We start from the raw sequence: 22,675 nt of genomic DNA on the forward strand, positions 1-22,675 counted from the left end.
GCTATAGGGGTTCCCCAAGGAGCCATCCTTGGACCCCTACTCTTCTCTATTTTCACCAATAATCCAGCCTCTGCCACCCAACATGGCACAACCATACAATATAAAGATGACTCAACCATCATCTGCTCAGCCCAGTCCCTACCCAACCTGCAAAAAGTCACATAGGAAGGTTTTTACTCTGTTGAAACTTGGTTATCCTATGCCCAATTAATACTCAACCCAAACAAAACTAAACTACTCATCTTCCAACCCACCAAACATACTCAAAACAACTCTCACTTTAACATCACAGCAAAAGACAACACCACTATACACCCAACAGAACACATCAAATTGCTAGGAGTTTAAATAGACAATAAACTAAAATTTGACATTCACATATCCATGACCATAAAAAAATTCCACAAAAAACTAGGAGCATTATACAGAAATAAGCAACTTCTCACCAAAGCAGCAAAGATTTCAGTAGCAAATTCCCACCTTATCTTCACCGTACTTTATGCCTCTCCAATATATGCCAACCTAAGGCAATGTGATCGAAACAAGCTCGAGACCTGTTACAAGAAAATCACCAAATTCATCACAGGGGCATCCTACTGTAGTCACCACTGTCTTTCCCTTGATGAACTGGGCTGGCTTGAACTCCCTCACCTCCTTCAATGGTATCAACTTGCACTCGCCCACAAACTATTACACCATCCACTAAAAGTCCCATCCCTCCAAAATCTACTCCAACAATATCGCACCACCAGACTACTATGATCCAGCAACAAAAATCACTTACAGGTCACTAAAGCCAATAACTCTGCTGGTGAAGCATTATTCTCTTGCGCCATAGCCAAATTATGGAACTCCCTCCCATCCACAATTACCTCCATACCATCATGCACCCACTTCAAAACTTTACTAAAAGCACACCTAAAAACATGCTGGCTATGCCCTTGCAACTCCCCCTCTAATATCACCCACCCCATCTACCCATTACCTTTATTTTCATCCCACTAACTACCTTGAGTATAGCAAGCTCGGATGCTCATAAGCCTAATTACTTATTATACAGCAGGAACTTCTTATTGTAACAATTGTTAATGAATGTTATGTACTTCGCAAATGATAAAGATTCTAGTTGTCTACTGATGTACTATGTTCTTCATCTGTAACTATGTTTGTAATTTTTAATTGCTATGTTGATCAAATTGTTAATTGCTATGTAAATCCAATGTAACTACTGCCTGTATATTTTAACTGTGGAGCTTTTCTCCCCAGGCCTCTGCTGAAAATGGACCTAGGACACTCCCAGTCAACAAATGTAAATAAATAAATAAATAAATAAGATGTTCAAAAGAATGCAGTGTGCAAAACAGTACAAGTGTTCAAAGGAATGGAGGGTATAGGACAGTACACTTGAGCAAAGGAATGCAGGGTGAAGGACAATAAGTGCATTCAAGGAATGTTGGGTGCATGACACTACATGTGCTCAAGGAATGCAGGGTGCAGAACAGTACACATGTTCAAAAGACTGCAGGGTGCAGGATGATAAATGTGTTCAAATGACGTGCATGACAGTACACCTGTTCAATGGAATGCAGGGTGCAGGACAGTACATGGCTTGATGATAGGAAGTACTGCCAGCTATGCCAGGAGAAGTGGGGCAGTGGAAGTGTAACATATGCTGGCATAGGTATCTGGAATTTAGTAAAGAATTATATGTTATTTGAATATCAAACTGATTTGTACAGATGCTTGTGTTGAAAGTGTATTTATAAAGTTGCTTGTGTTAAATATGTATCAACAGTGTGCCCTGCTGGAAAGAAAAGAAATGTACATGTATCACTGTAATTGAATTAAATATATACGTTTTTACAGAGGATACTGGAAAAGAAGAGGTTAATCATAATCCAGATGCAGCAAACATTGACAAATACTTGAAATTAAATTAGGCCATAAAGATTGTATCTTACATTTCTGATTGCAGCAAGAGAAGAAATGTCTGTAAGAAGCCTGGCTTAGTAGCTCTGTAGGAGGAGTAGAGCCTTGGAATTGTTTAATGACTTCCAGGCGCTGCAGCAGATATGAGCAAAGCTATATCCATGTTTATGGTAACACATAGGTACTAAAATCATGGCAGCTTCTGGTGTGGGTGATAGTGTACGAAATAGAGTCAGATGACCAGATGTGATGTCATTCTATAAGCTACCCCAGAAATAATATTCTGATATTATATTGAGATATCTCTCAGTCAGAATGGGCATTCTGTTTTGGAAAACTGACATAGAAGGGTCTCTCACCTACTTCATCTTGTCTTGCTCTAGTAAGTGAACCAGGGAATAGTAACTCTTTAGATTAGTCAGGAAAATATAGTGAGATTAGTTAAGTACTGTTTTTCTGTATCTGTGTGAATCTATTCATCTCTGTTATTTTAATATTTCCTGTGGTTGAAACTCTGGTGTTTACTACAAAGATATATTTAGTACATTCATGTTCTTTTATTATTTATTATTAAATATATTTAAATGTTCATTGTGACTGGTCCTTTTAGAAAATATTTAAGTTTTGAGAGTATTTGCATATATTTACTTGGTGATAACTGTGGCCACTCCTAAAAGCCTGGCTCTTTGGTCAACATTACCATTTGTATTAATATTAATTTTACTCAGCATAATTGGATACCCTTTTAAGAGCCTTACCATAACCGACTGGTGGCAGTGAGTCTACTTTATAGTCTGGGCAAAGCTGGTAGAGTAGGTAATCTGTCCCAGCCTTTCCAGGTGTGTGAGTGAAAACTAAATCTCAAAGATTGCGTGTGTCAACCAGTTGGAGCAGGGACATGAAACACTGGTTTCACAGACAGGGTGCTGAATACACCCATGCCAGTGGAGAGCCTTACGGGGGACCTGGGGAGAGACAGATATAGGGAAATCCAGATCCTGCAGTGACTGTGAGTTCTTTGTGCTCTTAATGGAAATTGTGCTTGATGCAGAGAGGTCTGCAACTGGAAATACTGAGTGTATCCATTTATATTCCACATGAACTTCTTTCTCCAGTGTTAGAGGTGAGAATTCAGACTCCTTGATTATTGGTCCAGAGTGGGGACGTCACACACGTGTTCAAAATAGAGCAGGGTGCAGGACAGTACACCTGCTAAAAGGATGTGCAGGATCATACATGCATTCAAAGGAGTGCAGGGTGCAGGACAGTATGCATGTTCAAAGGAATGCAAGGTGCAGGACAGCTCATATGTTCAAAGGATGTGGAGGATAGAACAAGTGTTCAAAGGAATGCAAGGTGCAGGATAGTATACATTTTCAAATGAATGCAGGATATTAAACAGTACATGTCTTCAAAGGAATGCAGGGTGCAGGACACTACATGGGTTCAAAAGAATGCAGGATGCAAGCCACTACACATGTTCAAAGGAATGCAGGGTGAAGGACAATACGTGTGTTCAAGGAATGCAGGATGCAGGACAGCATACATGTTCAAAGGAATGCAAGGTTTAGGATAGTACATGTTTTTAAAGGAATGTAGAGTGCAGGACAGTACACATGTTCAAAGGAATGCAGGGTGAAGGAAAGTACACATGTTCAAAGGAAGGCAGAGTGCTGGACAGTATGCAAGACAGTACACTTGTTCAAAGGAATGCAGAGCGCAGGACAGTACACTTCTTCAAAGGAATGCAGAGTGCAGGGCAGTACACATGTTGAAAGAAATGCAGTGCAGGGCAGCACATGTATTTAAGGAAGGTAGGGTGAAGGACAGTATACATAGTCAAAGAAATGCAGAGTGCTGGACATTACACATGTTCAAGGGAATGCAGGGTGCAGGGCAGTACATATGTTGAAAGAAATGCAGTGCAGGACAGCACATGTATTCAAGGAAAGCAGGGTAAAGGACAGTACATGTGTTCAAAGGAATGCAGGGTGCTGGACACTATGCATGCTCAAGAAAGGATCGGTGCAGGACAGTATGCATGTTAAAGAAATGCAGGGTGCAGGACAGTACACATGTTAAAGGAATGCAGGGTACAGGACAGCACGCATGTTCAAAGAAATGCAAGGTTTACAACAGTACATATGTTCAAAGGAATGCAGAGTGCAGGACAGTACACATGGTCAAAGGAATGCAGGGTGAAGGGCAGTATACATGCTCAAAGAAATGCAGAGTGCTGGACACTACACATGCTCAAAGGAATGCAGGGTGTAGGACAGTACACTTTTTCAAAGGACTCCAGAATGCAGGGCAGTGCACATGTCGAAAGAAATGCAGGGTGCAGGACAGTACATGTATTCAAGGAAAGCAGGGTAAAGAACAGTATGTGTGTTCAAGGAATGCTGGTTGCAGGACAGTATGCATATTCAAGAAATGCAGGTTGCAGGACAGTGCACATGTTCAAAGGAATGCAGGGTACAGGACAGTAGACATATTCAAAGGAATGCAGGGTGCAGGACAGTACATTTGTTCAAAGGATGTGCAGGATAGTACATGTGTTCAAAGGATTGCAGTGTGCAGAACAGTACATGTGTTCAAGGAATGCAGGGTGAAGGACAGTACATGAGCTCAAGGAAGGCAGGATGGAGAACTGAAGACATTTGCAAAGGAATACAGAGTGCAGAACAGTCCACAGATTGAAAGGATCTGTAGGATAGTACACATTTTCAAAGGAATTCAGAGTGCAGGACAATACACATGTTCAAAGGAATGCAGGGTGCAGGATAGTACACATGTTGAAGGAATGCAGGGGCAGGAGAGTACACATGTTCAAAGGAATGCAGAGTCCAGGAAAGTACATGTGTTCAAAGGAACGCGGGGTGAAGGAGAGTACATGGGCTCAAGGAATGCAGAGTGCAGGATAGTACACATGTTCAAAAGAATGCACGTTGCAGGACAGTAGACCTATTCAAAGGAATGCAGGGTGAAGAAAAGTACACTTGTTCAAAGGAATGCAGGCTATAGGACACTACACATGCCCAGAGGATGTGCAGGATACTACATGTGTTCAAAGGACTGCAGCATGCAAGAAAGTACATGTGTTCAAAGGAATGCAGAGCAAAGGACAGTACACAAACTCCACAAACTCAACAAATGCAGAGTGCAGGACAGTACACATGTTCAAAGGATGTGCAGGATAGTACACAAGTTCAAAGGAATGCAGGGTGCAGTACAATACACATATTCAAAGGAATGCTGGGTGAAGGACAGTACATGAGTTCAAGGAATGCAGGGTGCAGAACAGTGCATATGTTCAAAGGAATGCAGGGTGTACGACAGTATATGTGTTCAAAGAAATGCAGAGTGCAGAACAGTAGATATGTTCAAAGGAATGCAGGGGGCAGGACAGTCCACATATTCAAATGGATAGCAGGGAGGATGGAACACATTTTCAAAGGAATGCAGAGTGCAGAACAGTACACATGTTGAAAGGATGTGTAGGACAGTAAACATTTTCAAAGGAATGCAGACTGCAGGACAATACACATGTTCAAAGGAATGCAGGGTGCAGGACAGTACACATGCCCAGAGGATGTGCAGGACAGTACATGTGTTCAAAGGACTGCAGTATGCAGGGTGAAGGACAGTCCATGGGCTCAAGAAATGCAGAGTGCAGGATAGTACACATGTTCAAAGGAATACAGGGTGCAGGACAGTAGACCTATTCAAAGGAAGGCAGGGTGAAGGACAGTACATGTGTTCAAGGAATGTAGGGTGCAGAACAGTGCACTTGTTCAAAGGAATGCAGGGTGTAGGACAGTATATGTTTTCAAAGGAATGCAGAGTGCAGAACGGTACATGTTTTCAAAGGAATGCAGGGGGCAGGACAGTCCACATTTTCAAATGGATGCAGGGGGAACGGAAAACCCATTTTCAAAGGAATACAGAGTGTAGAACAGTCCACAGGTTGAAAGGATCTGTAGGATAGTACACATTTTCAAAGGATTGCAGACTGCAGGACAATACACATGTTAAAAGGACTGCAGTATGCAGGACAGTACACATGTTCAAAGGAATGCTGTGTGAAGGACAGTACATGGGCTCAAAAACTGCAGGGTGAAGTGCAGTACATAGGCTCAAGAAATGCAGAGAGCAGGACAGTACATGTGTTCAAAGGAATGCAGGGTGAAGGACAGTACACATTTTCAAAGGAAGGCAGGCTGCAACACAGTACACATGCTCAAAGAATGTCCACGATAGCACACATGTTCTAAGGAATGCAGGGTGTGGGACAGTAAATGTGTTCAAAAGAATGCAGGATGCAAAAGAGTACATGTGTTCAACAGAATGCAGTGTGCAAAACAATTCACGGGTTCAAAGGAATGCATGGTGCAAGACAGTACACATGTTCAAAGGAATAAGGACAGTATGCATGCTCTTGGAATGCAGGGTACAGGATAGTACATGAGTTCAAAGGAATGCAGCATGCAGGACAGCACACATATTCAAAGGAATGCAGGTTGAAGGACACTACACGTGCTCAAAGGAATGCAGGGTGCTGGGCACAATGTGTTCAAAGGAATACAGGGTGATGGACAGTACACGCATTCAAGGAATGCAGGGTGCAGGACAGTACACATGTTTAAAGGAATGCAGGGTGTAGGATAGAACACATGTTCAAAGGAATTCATGGTGAAGGACACTACAGATGTTCAAACGAATGCAGGGTGAAGAACAGTACGCATGTTCAAAGGAATGCAGGGTGCAGGACAGTACACATGTTCAAAGGATGTACAGGATAGTCCACATGTTCAAAGGAATGCAGGGTGGAGGACAGTAGACACGGTCGAAGGAATGCAGTTTGTAAGGACAGTATGCATGTTCAAAGGAATGCAGAGTGCAGGACAGTGCACATGTTGAAAGGAATGAAAAGTGAAGGACAGGACATGGGTTCAAGAAATGCAGGGTGTAGGATAGTACACATGTTCAAAGGAATGTAGGGTGCAGGACAGTAGACCTACTCAAAGGAATGCAGGGTACAGGACAGTACAGTTGTTCAAATGATGTGCAGGATAGTACATGTGTTCAAAGGATTGCAGTGCAGAACAGTACATGTGTTCAAAGAATGCAGGGTGAAGTACAGAACATGAGATCAAGGAATGCAGGATGGAGAATGGAACACATTTTCAAAGGAATACAGAGTACAGAACAGTCCACAGGATGAAACGATCTGTAGGATAGTACACCTTTTCAAAGGAATGCAGAGTGCAGGACAATACACATGTTCAAAGGAATGCAGGGTGCAGGATAGTACACATGTTGAATGAATGCAGGGGCAGGAGAGTACACATGTTCAAAGGAATGCAGAGTCCAGGAAAGTACATGTGTTCAAAGGAATGCGGGGTGGAGGACAGTACATGGGCTCAAGAAATGCAGAGTGCAGGATAGTACACATGTTCAAAGGATTGTACGGTGCGGGACAGTAGACCTATTCAAAGGAATGCAAGGTGAAGAACAGTACACTTGTTCAAAGGATTGCAGGCTGTAGGACACTACACATGACCAGAGGATGTGCAGGACAGTACATGTGTTCAAAGGACTGCAGCATGCAGGACAGTACACGTGTTCAAACGAATGCAGGGTGAAGGACAGTACATGGGCTCAAGAAATACAGAGTGCAGGATAATACATGTGTTCAAAAGAATGCAGGGTGCAGGACAATTGACCTATTCAAAGGAATGCAGGGTGAAGGACATTACAGATCTTCAAAGGAAGGTAGCTGCAAGACAGGACACATGCTCAAAGAATGTGCAAGATAGCACATGTTCTAAGGAATGCAGGGTGCAGGACAATAAATGTGTTCAAAAGAATGCAGGATGCAAAACAGTAAGTGTTCAACATAATGCAGGGTGCAAGACAGTACACATGTTCAAAGGAATAAGGACAGTACACATGCTCTTGGAATGCAGGATACAAGATACTACATGAGTTCAAAGGAATGCAGGACAGTACACATATTCAAAGGAACGCAGGTTGAAGGACACTACATGTGCTCAAAGGAATGTAGGGTGCTAGACACCAGATGTGTTCAAAGGAATGCAGGGTGATGGACAGGACACATGCCCAACTGATGTGTAGGATAGTACATATGTTCAAAAGACTGCAGCATGCAGGACAGTACACGTGTTCACAGGAATGCAAAGTGAAGGACAGTACATGGGCTCAAGAAATGCAGGGTGCAGGGTAGTACACATATTCAAAGGAATGCAGGGTGCAGGACAGTAGACATATTCAGAGGAATGCAGGGTGAAGGACAGTACATGTCTTCAAAGGAAGGCAGGCTGAAGACAGTACACATGCTCAAAGAATGTGTAAGACAGCACACATGTTCTAAGGTATGCAGGGTGCAGGACAGTAAACGTGTTCAGAAGAATGTAGGGTGCAAGACAGTTCATGGGATCAAAGGAATGCAAGGTTCAGGACAGTACACATGTTCAAAGGAATAAGGACAGTACATATGCTCTAGGAATGCAGGGTAGAGGATATTACATGAGTTCAAAGGAATTCAGAGTGCAGGACAGTACACATATTCAAAGGAATGCAGGGTGAAGGACAGTACATGTGTTCAAGGAATGCAGGGTGTAGAACAGTGCACATGTTCAGAGGAATGCAGGGTGTATAACAGTATATGTGTTCAAAGGAATTCAGAGTGCAGAACAGTACACAGGTTGAAAGAATGTGTAGGATAGTACACATTTCAAAGGAATGCAGACTGCAGGACAATACACATTTTCAAAGGAATTCAGGGTGCAGGACAGTACACATGCCCAGAGGATGTGCAGGATAATACATGTGTTCAAAGGACTGCAGCATGCAGGGCAATACACATGTTCAAAGGAATGCAGGTTGAAGGATAGTACACGAGCTCAATATATGCAGGATGCAGGATAGTACACATGTTCAAAGAAATGCAGGGTGCAGGACAGCAGACCTATTCAGTGGAATGCAGGGTGAAGGACAGTACACATCTTCAAAGGAAGGCAGGCTGCAAGACAGTAGACATGCTCAAAGAACGTGCAAAATAGGATATGTTCTAAGGAATGCAGGGTGTGGGACAGTAAATGTGTTCAAAAGAATGCAGGATGCAAAACAGCACATGTGTTCAATGGAATGCAGGGAGCAATACAATACACAGGTTCAAAGGAATGTGTGGTGCAAGACCGTACACATGTTCAAAGGAATGCAGAGTTCAGGACAGCACACATGTTCAAAGGAATAAGGACAGTACACATGCTCTAGGAATGCAGGGTAGAGGACAGTACATGAGTTCAAAGGAATGCAGGACAGTACACATATTTAAAGAAATGCAGGATGAAGGACAGTATATGTGCTCAAAGAATGTCCATGGCATTACATGTCTTCAAAGGAATGCAGGGTGCAGGATAGTACATATTCAAAGGAATGCAGGGTGCAGGACAATACACACATTCAAAGGAATGCAGAGTGCAGGACAATACACATGTTCAAAGGAATTCAGGGTGCCGGACACTACACGTGTTCAAAGGAATGTAGGGTGTCAGACAGTACAAGCATTTAAGGAATGTTGGCTGCAGGTCTGTACATGTGTTCAAGGAATGCAGGGTGCAGAACAGTGCACATATTCAAAGGAATGCAGGGTGTAGGACAGTATATGTGTTCAAAGGAATACAGTGGGCAGGACAGTCCATATGTTCAAATGGATGCAGGCTGCAGAACAGTACACTTGTTCAAAGGAATGCAGGGTACAGGACAGTACATATGCTCAAAGGATGTGCAGGATAGTACATGTGTTCAAAGGACTGCAGCATGCAGGACAGTATACGTGTTCAAAGGAATGCAGGCCAAAGGACAGTACACAAGCTCAACAATTGCAGAGTGCAGGATGGTGGTGCACATGTTCAAAGGATGTGCAGGATAGTACACAAGTTCAAAGGAGTGCAGAACAGTACACATGTTAAAAGGAATGCATGGTGCACAACAGGACACGTATTCAAAGGAATGCATGGCGCACAACATGGGCAGGACAGTCCATATATTCAAATGGATGCAGGGTGAAGAACAGTACACTTGTTCAAAGGAATGCAGGGTGCAAGACAGTATACATGGCCAAAGGATGTGCAGGATAGTACATGTGTTCAAAGGACTGCAGCATGCAAGACAGTACACATGTTCAAAGGATGTGCAGGATAGTACACAAGTTCAAAGGAATGCAGGGTGCAGGACAGTACATATATTCAAAGGAATGCAGGGTGAAGGACAGTACATGTGTTCAAGGAATGCAGGGTGCAGAACAGTACACATATACAAAGGAATGTGGGGTGTAGGACAGTACACATTTTCAAATGAATGCACAGTGCAGGACAGTATATATTTTCAAAGGATGTGCAGGATAGTATATATGTTCAAAGGAATGCAGGGTGCAGGACAGTACATATGTTCAAAGCAATGCAGGGTGAAGGACAGTAAACATGTTCAAAGGAATGCCTAATGTAGGACACTACACATGTTCAAAGGATGTGGAAGATAGTACACATGTTGAAAGGACTTAAAGTTGCAGGACAGAACAAATGTTCAAAGAAATGCAGGGTGAAGGACAGTACACATGTTCAAATGAATGCAGGGTGAAAGTACATGTGTTCAAGAAATGCAGGGTGCAGAACAGTACACATGTTCAGGGGAATGCAGTATGGAAGAGATTACACATGTTCAAAGGATGTGCAGGATGGTAGACATGTCTAAAGGAATTCAGGGTGAAGCACAGCACACATGGTCAAGGAATGCAGGGTTCTGGATTGTATATGTGTTCAAAGAAATACAGGGTGCAGGACAGCACACATGTTCCAAGGATGTGCAGGATACTAAACATGTTCAAAGAAATTCAGGGTGCTGGACAGTACACATATTCAAATGAATGCAGGGTGAAGGACAGTACACATGTTCAAAGGACTGCAGGGTGCAAGACAGCACATGTGTTCAAAGGAATGCAGGGTGTAGGACAGTACACATTTTCAATGGCATGCAGGGTGCAGGACTGTACACATGTTCAAAGGATGTGCAGGACAGTGCATATGTTCCAAGGAATGTACACATGCTCAAAGGAATGCAGGGTGCAGGGCAGTACATATGTTCAAAAGAATGCAGGGTGCATGACAATACACATGTTCAAAGGCTGTGCAGGATAGTACATATGTTCAAAGGAATGCAGAGTGCAGTACACTTGTTCAATGGAATGTAGGGTGCAGGATAGTACAAGTGTTCAAAGGAATGGAGGTTGCAGGAGAGAACACATGTTCAGAGGATGTGCAGGATAGTACATGTGTTTAAAGGAATGCAGGGTTCAGGACAATTTGCATATATTCAAAGGAATGCAGGGTGAAGGAAAATACACATGTTCAAAGGAATGCAGGGTGCAGGACAGTAGATGTGTTCAAAGAATGTGCAGGATAGCACATGTGTTCAAAGGAATGCAGGGTGCAGGGCAGTACAAGTGTTCAAAGTAAGGTGGGGTACAGGACAGTACACGTGTTCAAAGAAATGCAGAGGATAGGACTGCACACATATTCAATGGAATGCAGAGTGCAGGACAGTACACTTGATCAAAGGAATGCAGGGTGAAGGTCAGTATGCATGTTCAAGGAATGCTGGGTGCAGGACGGTACACATTTTCAAGGAATGCAGAGTGCTGGATAGTACAAATTTTCAAAGGAATGCAGGATGCAGGCCAGTACACATATTCAAAGGTTGTGCAGGATAGTACACATGTTCAAAGGACTGCAGGGTATAGGACAGTACATATGTTTAAAGACATGAAGGATGCAAGAGAGTACATGTGTTCAGACGATGTGCAGGATAGTACAGATGTTCAAATGACTACAGGGTGAAGGACAGTACACGTGTTCAAAGGATGCAGGGTGCAGTACAGTACATGTGTTCCAAGGAATGTAGGGTGAAGGAGAGTACATGTGTTCAATGTACACAGGGTGCAGGACAGTACATGTGTTCAAAGAAATGCAGCATGTGGGAGATTACACATGTTTAAAGGATGTGCAGGACAGTACACATAAGGAATGCAGGGTGCTGGGCACTTCACATGTTCATTGGAATTCAGGGTGAAGGACAGTACATGTGCTCCAGGAATGCTAGGTGCAGGACAGTGCACATGTTCAAGTGAATGCATTGTGAAGAACAGTACACGTGTTCAAAGAAATGCAGGGTGCAGGCCAGTACACATACATGTTCAAAGGATGTGCAGGATAGAACACATGTTCAAGGGGCTGCAGAGTGGAGGAAGTAAACGTGTTCAAAGGATGTGCAGGATAGCACACGTGTTCCAAGGAATACAGGGTGCAAGACAGTACATGTTCAAAGGAATGCAGGGCGTTGGACAGTGCATATGTTCAAAGGAATGCATGGTGAAGGACAATGCATGCATTCAAATGATGTGCAGGACAGTATACATGTTCAAAGGAATGAAGGGGGCAGGATAGTATACATGTTTAAAGGAATGCAACTTGAAGGATACTACACATGGTCAAATTAATTCAGGGTGCAGCATAGTACACTTGATCAAAGGATGTGCAGGATACTACACATGTTCAAAGGACTGTAGGGTGCAGGACAGTACAAGTGTTCAAAGGAATGCAGGGTGAAGGACAGTACATCTGTTCAAAGGAATGCAGGGTGCATGACCGTGCACATGTTCAAAGGATGTGCAGGATAGTACATGTGTTCAAAGGAATGCAGGCTGCAGAACAGTAGACATGTTCAAAGAAATGCAGTGTGCAGAACACTACACATATTCGAAGGAATGCAGGGTGCAGGACAGTATGTGTGTTCAAAGGAATGCAGGGTGAAGGACAGTGCACATGCTCAAGGAATGCAAGATGTAGGATAGTGCAAGTGTTCAAAGGAATGCAGGGTGCAGGACAGTACACATGTTCAAAGGATGTGCAGGACAGTACATGTTCAAAGGAATGCAGGGTTCAGGACAGTACACATATTCTAAGGAATGCAGAGTAAAGGGCAATACACGTGTTCAAAGGAATGCAAGGTGCAGGACAGTAGATGTGTATAGAGAATGTGCAGGACAGCACACACTTTCAAAGGAATGCAGGGTGCAGGGGAGTACAAGTGTTCAAAGTAATGCAAGGTGGGGGACAGTACAAGTGTTCAAAGGAATACTGGGTGTAGGACAGTACATGTGTTCAAAGAAATGCAGATGACAGGACAGTACACATGTCCAAAGGAATACAGGGTGCAGGACAGTGCACTTGATCAAAGGAATGCAGGGTGAAGGTCAGTATGAGTGTTCAAGGAATGCAGGGTGCAGGACAGTGCATGTGTTCAAGGAATCCAGGGTGCAGGATAGTGCATCAGTTCAAGGAATGCAGGGTGCAGGACAGTACACATGTTCAAAGAAATGCAGGGTGAAGGATAGTTCATGTGTTCAAAGGAATGCCGGGTGCAGGACAGTACACGTGTTCAAAGGAATGCAGGGTGAAGGACAGTACACATTCTCAAAGAATGCTGAGTGTAAGACAGTACACATTTTCAAAGGAATGCAGGATGCAGGACAGTACACATGTTCAAAGGATGTGCAAGATAGTACACAAGTTCAAAGGAATGCAGGGTGTAGGACAGAACACGTGTTCAAAGGCATGGAGGGTGCAGGACAATAGACGTGTTCAAAGAATGTGCAAGATAGTACATATTTTTAAAGGAATGCAGGGTTCAGGACAGTACACATGTTGAAAGGAATATAGTACATGTGTTTAAAGGAATGCTGTGTGCAGGACAGTACACGTGTTCAAAAGAATGCAGGCAAAAGACAGTACACATGTTTAAAGGAATGCAGGGTGCAGAATAATAGACATGTTCAAAGGAATGCAGTGTGCAGGACACTACACATGTTCAAAGGAATGCAGGGTGCAGGACAGTACACATGTTCAAAAGAATGCAGGGTGAAAGAAAGTGCACGTGCTCAAGGAATGCAAGGTGTAGGACAGTACACATGTTCAAAGGCATGAAGGGTGCAGGACAGTACACATGTTCAAAGAATGTGCAAGATAGTACACTTTATTTAAAGGAATGCAGGGTTCAGGACAGTACATGTCTTCAAAGTAATGCAGGATGCTTGACAGTACACATGTTGAAAAGAATACAGAGTGCAGGACAGTGCACATGTTTAAAGGAATGCAGGGTTCAGGACAGTACACATATTTTATGGACTGCAGGGTGAAGGACAATACTCGTGTTTAAGGGAATGCAGGGTGCAGGACAGAATGTATTTAGAGAATGTGCAAGACAGCACACATGTCCAAAGGAATGCAGTGTGCAGGGCAGTATGAGTTTTCAAAGTAATGCACGGTGGAGGACAGTACAAGTGTTCAAAGGAATACTGGGTAGCAGGACAGTACACATCTTCAAAGAGATGCAGAGGACAAGACAGTACACATGTTTAAAAGAATGCAGGGTGAAGAACAGTACACATTCTCAAGGAATGCTGAATGCAGGACAGTACACATGTTCATAGGAATGCAATATGTTGAATTTTAACTAAATGGCAAGGCGGGCTGGGACAACCCTTCCATTTGTGCATAAAGAAAGGTTATAAAATGTTAGTTCATGCACTAAAGTCCATGAAGAAATTAAAACTATCTATGCGAACTAGAGCATGATGAAAATTAGTTTGGTTAAGGAGTCACTGTTAACATTATATGACCTAAATAAACTATCAAATGTGTTAACAGCTGTATTAAAATATGGAATGAGAGCAGTATTGCTTGAGCAATATAATGTGTGGTTTCCCGTTCATAGGTTAGTACTAAGCTAACTGCCCTTGCGAGCCATTTTAAGCCTAGCCAATTATCCCTTGTGAGACTCAAACCCTGCACCTTGTGTCTGTAAAGCAAACACCTTAACCATTAGGCCACCCTCCTATGTATCATATAAAATAACTTTGGCAGAAGCATTGACTGAAGTTTTGCTATTCAGAAATTTGATGAGTACATGTATAAAAAACCTGGGGTAATTCAGAGTGTCTGCAAATCACAAACTGAAAGCAAGTTTTTCTAACTCAGGAGAGAGCACTACTAGGAAACATTCACGTGTGAGTGGAGTGTGTATTGAGTCTTCTGTGTACAGAAACAAAGGTACAAACTGCCAAAACTGTAGCACCTGGTATTTAGTATGCCCTAGATAAAGGACAAGTCACTATTTCTGGCCATCTTCATCAGTACGCATTTCAGGCTGTGTAATGAATACAAGATGCCACACCATATGATACACAAGCTGAACTGCAACACATACACCAAATCTCTTAAACCTATACACATATATTATACCCATCCTCATTCAGGAATGTACGTCTCCCACTTTAGATTCATATTCATAGATACATATTTTTGATAAATTGTGTCTATGTTTTAGAACTGCATTTCTGGCATTGAATCAGTAAGCAGACAATTTTGTATAATTTAAATATCTTTATATACAAATACATTTCAATAATATTCTCACTTTTGTCACTTCATCTATGAAGTCTAAATGCATTTATTCTTGTTGTGTGATACAGCTGAATATCTGTTAGTGTTGACCTCAGTTTGTAGTGAAATCCTTTGTCTAAAGGCCTGTTTTCTTAGTGAGAGAAAGTGAACAGAACTGATTTTAGCTAGCCAGGACATTCCTACATCTGTTTTTCTTTGGATAATTGGTCTGGTTTTTGTGCCTTAAATAGCCAGTGTTTTAAATCAGATATACCTGTTGCTCAGGCTGCTGCAGAGAGACTGACCTACTGCCAGCTGTGATATTGAGAAAAGATAAAAGTTTATTTATTTATTTATTGTTTTATTTATTTTACATTTGTTAACCGGGATAGTCCGACTGGATATATGTCCATTTTCAGCAGAGGCCCGGGGAGAAAAGCTCCAACAAAAAGCAACAAAAACATACAGAAAATTCAAAAATAATGTACAAAAGTATAGGGTTGCTTGAAGAACCAACAAAATACATTTTAGAACATGGAGTCAGAAGTTGACATTAATATTGTAATAGGAACCACAAGCTTACATCGTTAGTAAATGAGAGTGAGAATGTTTTAATTAGAAGGAGAGAATTATGACTAAATACGTTGTGTAGAGTGAGGATTAGCCAGGCTTTTTCATTTATCGTCTGCACTTTTGATTTAATATCTCTGTAATCTGTACAACTGTTTTTTTTTCCCACCTACCCTCCCAGTTGTTGTGGTGGTCTTTTTGTCTTGGTGGCTTTGAGTTGCCCTTCTCTGGTATAAAGCTGATACTGGACACTCCCCCCTCAGTCACATTACATCAGCTCATTCTACTGTTAATAGTAAGAATTTAGCAAAAGCCCACCCCTTTAGCTTCTGCATATTGCATTATATCATTAGCTTCTGTCTCTTCAAGTTCTACTAAAAAAAAAAAAAAAAAAAAAAAAACTGTTTCCTGCCTTTCCTGGAACAAGTGTAGTCCAGATACAAATTTGCTGTATCCAGGAATTTTTTTGCAAGCTTCTGAGCGGTGCTCTTCAATTTTTCCCTTAGATCTGCTAGTTTTCTGCTCTCCTGCACTTTCAATAGCTTATTAGTCTAGCACTTTACCAGACTTCTTGTAGCAATTATTGTAGCACACAACAGTGCTACCAGCACTAAACATTCTACAAGGAAACAGCTCAAGCATTTATTATTAATGCCACCCCTCCAGGCATGTCTAAAGGTCAGTTCCCTGTGCCTTCTCCTATTAGCCTGGTGAGCTTGGGCATCCTGAGGCAATGGAGCAACTGCCTCATGTACACTGACAACACTGTCATCTTACCTCCCAACACTCAGACTTGCGAGAGATGCACTTGTATATCCAAACTGAAGGCCATGTACTCTGCAGCCAATACGGGAATAGCTGGTCAAGAGGAGCAGGTCAACACTTGCATCACAACACATGGAAGACACAGCCCTCCAGAACACACACCAGCACTGCCTTCACATAAAAACACAAACCACACACACACCGCCATGGAGGCTCTCAATAAAAATCTACACAAACAGCAGAGACCTCCAAGGCAGAAATGCACTCGACCACCACAACACAACACTAATCATGAGGCACTTAACTCTCCTAAACAGTGTGCCACTCAACCAAAGCCCCTAAAGTAAAACAGCATGGCCAACACACTAGTCATAGGTGATTCGATAATGAGGCACACTGATGTCCTACTCACTAGGTTGAATAAGGAGAAAGTAACAGTCAACTGCTTGTCAGGTGCCAGGATCCGCCACATAACGCACGCAATCAGGTCCCTCAACAACAGGTACAAATATGACTCTGTCATTGTACATGTGGGTGTGAATGACCTGAGAAGTGCCTCCCTGGACTACATGAAAAGAGACATGGAGGAGTTCTCGGATTATGTAGCCCAGACTGGTATGACATGACTGACAGACCTAGATGCTTTGCCAGAGATAGCTTGCATCTGTCACCCCTGGGCTTCTAGATACTGGCCAAGGCTCTTGCCACTCCTATAGTGCCTTTTTTAGGTGGTGTTCCAAAGACCAAATTACCACCGTAACAGTTACAAACAAATGCAATCTGAGGGTCATGCTACTCAACGCTAGATGTCTAAATCTCAAAATGCACTCACTCGAAGCACTCCTTAAAAAGGAGAACATCAACATTTGTGCTGTAACAGAAACCTGGTTTAAGGCAGCAGATAGCACCCCTGCACTACCAGGCTATAACTCATTCCATACCTTTTGGCCACAAAACTTGGACCGAAGCTCCAAAGGTGGTGGTGTTTCCATATTCATAAAGGATGAGCACACCTCCATACTGGTAGCCCAACATGACACATCAGAGATACTTCAGGTGCAGCTAATATTGGGTAAGACAGCGATTCCGGTCATAGCCTGCTATAGGTCCCCAACCATAACCCAAGACTCACACTCCATGTTACTAAGCACCCTGGAGAATATTAGGGTCCAACCTAACACTTTCACAATGGGCGACTTCAACTACCCCTCCATTAACTGGGAAAACTACTCATGTACAATACACTTGCCCAATGTTTCCTGGAATTCATTAATTCTAATGCCCTGGACCAGCTCATTCTTACCCCCACTAGAGGTAGCAACATCCTTGACCTGGTCATAAATAACATGGGTGACCATTGCTCAGTACCAATAATCAACTCCTCCCTGGTTAGATCCGACCACAAACTAATCACCTTGGAAATCCACCCCCCCCACCCCCACCCCCCGCAAAGGTAACCACCATGAAAAACTTCATCAAAGCTAACTTTGGGCTCCTAAAAACCAGAGGTGCCTAACTTCACGGCACCCATGCAATTGGAGAACAGCTGCATGACTGCCAAATCCTACACTAATACCCTGTATGAACATGTACACAAATGCATGGATCTCGCCATACCCAATAGAACCAAGATGCTCTCCTCCAAAAAAAAGGAAGCCAGTCTGGTGGTCCCCTGTCATAAACAAACTCTACAACAGAAGGAAGAAACTGATGAGAAATAAGGTGAAGTCCCAAGACTGGAAAAAACTCCCTTATCAGCCTCAACAAAAAGTTGAGATCCCTCATCAAATCCTGTAAAGCTAACTATGAAAACAGAATTGCAGCAGATAGTAAAGACAACAACAAGGCCTTCTATAGTTATGTAAAGAATCCCCACGGCCATACCCAGATTTGCTCAGAGCTGTTGCACAATGGCATCTCCTATACCGGGCCAACAGATATTGCCAATATACTGGCAGACAGATTCAGTGCCAATTTTAGCCCTCTCCCCCCCACCAAAGGACCAATCACAATACCAGTAGATTGCCAGGCATCCAGTATTACTGCTGCACAATTTAAAACAGCACTGTCCAAGGCCAAGAATACAGTTTCTATGGGACCTGACAATATCCCTGGCTCTGTTCTACATGAACTACAGAGTGAAATGGCACCCCACCTTTGTGCCCTGTTCAATCACAGCCTCACCTCAGGCTTTGTCATTACCGAATGGCGCACTGCTACAGTCATCCTTCTCCACAAAGGAGGAGCAACTACAGACCCTGGAACTATCACTGCATTAGCCTGACAAGTCTGATATGCAAAGCTATGGAACGCATCATCATGGACCTAATACACAAAGATATAGGGAACCTCCAAACTCTGGATCCCACACAGTTTGGTTTTGTGAAGGGTAGATCATGCCTCCTCAATCTGGTCGGCTTCTTTGAGTCACTCACCAGAGCTGTGGATGAAGGCAAGGTGGTTCATACACCCTACCCTGATTTGGCCAAGGCCTTTGATACCATTCCCCAATCAGGAATCATAGAAAAACTCACTAAGCTAGGCATCAACCCCTATATCACTAGGTGGGTTGAAACTGGCTCACAGATAGAACCCACTGTGTGAAAGTAGTTGACTCCAAGTCAGACTGTCGACCATTCATGAGTGGAGTCCCACAGGGTTCGGTCCTGGGTCCTCTGCTGTTGGTATCTACTTCTCTGAAGTCCAGGCCAACATGAAGGGACTCTAGCTGACAAAGTTCGTAGACGATTGCAAGTTGGGGGCCATAATTAACTCCCCAAGTGATGTTGACATCCTACAGAAAGGCCTCACTGAGACCAATGACTGGTGTCAGAACCATGGCCTTAAGCTCAATTGCCAAAGAATGTGTCGCCATCCCCTTTGGGAAAACCCGGTTCCCATGAATTACCACATCAACGGTAGTCCACTGAACGCAGAAGGCACCAGAAGAGATCTGGGAACACAGGTTGACAGCAACCTCTCTTTCGACCACCACATTGCCACTGTGGTCAGAAAGTCCTTCTATAAGGCGCATCTACTAAGGGTTTTGCATCCAGGAAGAAAGAGGTCATTGTCTCCCTCTATTCTTCCCTCATTAGGCCAATCATCGAGTACAATGCTCCATTAGGCATGTACCTCACTAGACACCTACAACAACTGGAGAGGCCGCAAAAATACCTCACAAAGAGGATCTTAGGCCTTAAACACTTGTCCTATATGGACAGACTCAAAAAACTCCAACTATTCTCTGTCTCATATCACCTACTTAGAGGCAATCTCTGCTTGACTTACAAAGCCATGTCTGACCCAGCTCTATTAGAAATGCTGCATCTAAAGAAATCCCAATCCCTCCACATTACATGCTCCAGAGACCTAAACCTCATTACCACAATCAACAGAACAAGCTGGAGGGGCAGGTTCATAACCCAGAGGCTTCCCATGCTATGGAATAGACTTCCCATACATGTCAAGCGGAGCGCCTCACTGGCCTTCTTCAACAGAAATCTTGATGAGTGGATGGGAAATAGAAAATTCACCCCAGAGATCACTCCAGTGGATCTACCTGACAGAGGCACTGGGAACTAAGGTCGGGTGACACGATGCCAGGGTAACCCTATGGGCTAGGCTTGTAAAGGCTCCAGGGCCATTAGCCTAGTGCACACCTATGAACTTATGAAGAGTAGGAGACTCATTAAAAGCAGCTGACAAAAGCATTGTTCATTCCTTAGTGCTGCCTGACTATATTGCTGGCCTTCTTAACAATCTCCTGTACTTGAAGAATATGGGAGAATCTATGATCTGCAGTTGTGAAGTTGATGTACTAGGAACTGCCATCCTGATTCCCCACCAGGAAGTCTCTCAGGATGCTCTGGACTGAGAAGAACATCTTTTCCTCCTCTCCTGATGCTGCTGCTGGACATGTCTCTTGGGATTCCTTTTTCGATATTTCTTGACACACTTCTGTGATTACTTTATTGCGGAAGGCATCTCAAACACTGTCTCTGTATGTGGCACAGGTACGGTGGGACATATTTGTTTCAAACAAATGGTTACAGGTCACATTATGATAGTGCAAGTAGCTGGTAGCCAGTACTGCACCCTTACAAATAAAACACCGCAGACATTGAAAACACTGGTGACTACATCGTTATCATAAGAAAAAAAAAACACACACTGAAACAACCACTCAGTGGGTGACTACTCTTTATAACACTGAAAACACATCGATAACCATTTCTCTGGGGACAAGCCCTCTGCACCATCCAGACCTCTTTTGTTTATATAAACTAACTCCGAGACCTTGCAAACAAAAATAATTGTAAACAGCTGGTATGTAACACCAAATGTTTCTTCTTCTCTTTGCCTGCATCATGTCCTACTCAGGATTTCCATGCTGGGGTTTAGACTACACATCTATCTGTAGGGCCAAAGAAGCGGCAGCATTTGACTATACTTAAGAAATTTCTGTTACACGCATTATGCACATAAAATCACTTATGCATGATTGCTCTCTTAAGCTGCTTCACAAAAAATATTACATAGTATATCAGAGTTGCTGCAGAAGTCAGAGTAGAGAAAGACCATCGATGCACTATATGACTCTGCATGCTTCATGCTTATGATTCATGCTGATGACTATTCGTAGGTATACTTCGACTGTCATTTCGTACTAGTGCTGTCTGTCATGCACTTCTCATTCAGCTACTGTGGATCTTACAGATACATATACCATACAAACCATGGATTTCCTCTTAATGGTAGCAGGCTACTCCTTTCTCAGTTAATTTTGCAGGTATGCCTTTTAAATTCAGCAAGCAGACTGCAGTCTCATTTTAGTGTAAATATATAATACAAGGATAGAAACGTAGTGCAGCAGAATTCCCTGACATTGTGCCTTAAGAATTATGTCACACTTATGAGATATAGGTGGGTTTGTACTTCTACATGAATGTTGCATTTCTTCCAGGTGATTCAGTATCCTAGATACTTTTGGTTTTGCAGCATGCTCCTTGCAAGAGGTCTTTGCTATGGACTGTATCAAAGATGTTTTTTTCTTCTCTTCAGATGAAAACAGCAAATCACCAAGGCATAGATGTCAAGTTTTCCTGCTTATAAACAATAGAAACATGCCATTTGGCGTTCACATTAACAACAAAACTGATGCAAAAGTGTCATCTATACTAAGGAAGAAACATTGGAAATACCTATTGCATAATTGTTTATAAACAAAAGGCAGATATAGCACTACAATGGTTTATTTGAGGAGGTAGAAAAGTAACTAGGTTGAACCCCCCCCCCAAAGAAATATAATACAACACTTGTTACCAGAATTCTCCTGTTCCCTAATGATATTTACTGCCTCGGTGCTTCTTTGTCATTTATTTATTTATTTATGGGTCACTGTCTCCAGGAGCATCAAGCCTCCCCCTTGACCACCATATGAGACCAGTTGGTTTCCCCTTGGGCCAAATGCCAACCATCTATTTCCATCAGAAGCGACAGTCTAGCACTGGGAAGGATGCCATCATCTAGCAGATCTCAGGCTTTTTATGTTTATTCACATATCAGCTTCCTATCACGGCTTAGACTTTCACTGATGCTTGCACCAAAGTGTGCATGCAGGCATTCAGTTCTCAGTTTCACTGCACTATGCAGCACATTAAGCAGTATACTGAATGATCAAGCACAGTCCCTACACCCCCACCCCAGGGAGGGTAATTCAGTACTTGCTGCCCAGCTCCCACTTTTCCTGTGATAGTTCCCCCAGTGCTTGGGCCTTTAGTCAAATCCAGTTGACTGAGGCAGGAGTCAGAATTTTATCCATTTTAAGTTGAAGTGCCTCATCGGTGTGCTTTCTTGTTACGCAAATTGTCTCTGTAGTACACAGT

General features: G+C 42.9%; 1 protein-coding gene across 6 annotated transcripts in view; it reads right to left on the reverse strand.

The window, feature by feature from the left end:
• MAPK10 (mitogen-activated protein kinase 10) overlaps nt 1–22,675 on the reverse strand; it is a 2,349,270-nt gene that overhangs the window by 413,729 nt on the left and 1,912,866 nt on the right. The gene's annotated exons all lie outside the window — the stretch shown is intronic.

Source organism: Protopterus annectens, chromosome 17.part0, assembly GCF_019279795.1.
Source record: "Protopterus annectens isolate FY-2018-M chromosome 17.part0, PAN1.0, whole genome shotgun sequence".
In the NCBI taxonomy this organism is placed as follows: domain Eukaryota; kingdom Metazoa; phylum Chordata; order Ceratodontiformes; family Protopteridae; genus Protopterus; species Protopterus annectens.